The sequence below is a fragment of the Piliocolobus tephrosceles genome, chromosome 17, assembly GCF_002776525.5.
Source record: "Piliocolobus tephrosceles isolate RC106 chromosome 17, ASM277652v3, whole genome shotgun sequence".
NCBI classification, from domain to species: domain Eukaryota; kingdom Metazoa; phylum Chordata; class Mammalia; order Primates; family Cercopithecidae; genus Piliocolobus; species Piliocolobus tephrosceles.
In genome coordinates, this window is record NC_045450.1 from 47,029,450 (window position 1) to 47,030,073 (window position 624).

General features: G+C 31.6%; 1 non-coding gene across 1 annotated transcript; it reads left to right on the plus strand.

Moving 5' to 3' along the window:
* Positions 1-218: 218 nt before the first annotated feature.
* On the plus strand, positions 219-322 carry LOC111541514. The gene has a single exon (XR_002731285.1). It is a non-coding gene; the product is annotated as a small nucleolar RNA U13 (small nucleolar RNA).
* The last annotated feature ends 302 nt before the right edge of the window (positions 323-624 follow it).

Below are 624 nucleotides of genomic sequence, written 5' to 3' on the forward strand. Positions count from 1 at the left end.
ATATTCCAGACTTTCATTAGTTATTTTCTACTGCATTCCTGACATAATTCTTAAAATATTAGAGGAGGAGAGTTCATCCTTATTTAGTGCTTTATAAATACTAATTATTTACTTAATAATTTTTAGCTAAAATGTTTATTTAAGTGTTTTCAAAATAAAATTTTATATTACTACCTGTTATGGAATGAATTGTGTCCCCCTCAAAAAATTAATACGTAATCCTTCTGTTGTACATAAACATGATGATTGTATTTCAACGCTCATGTGTGAGACATGCCTCTCACTAATGTTATTACAGTGTTGGCACATTACCTGTCTGACATTTCCTATATACATATCAGATGCTGAAATCCTAACACCCATTTCCTCAGAATATAACTGTCTGGACATGGGGTCTTTATTGAAATAATCAAGTTAAAATGAAGACATTAAGGTGGCCCCTAATCCAATATGACTGGTATACTTATAAGAGAAAACTTAGGTGCAGGCACATACAGAGGGTGCTTCTAAATGCATTTAAAGAAAATACATTTCTCTTGTTTAAACCATCCAGTCTGTGATATTTTGTTCTGACAGCACTAGATACTAATACTTTACCATAATTGCAAAATCGTTTCTACTTGC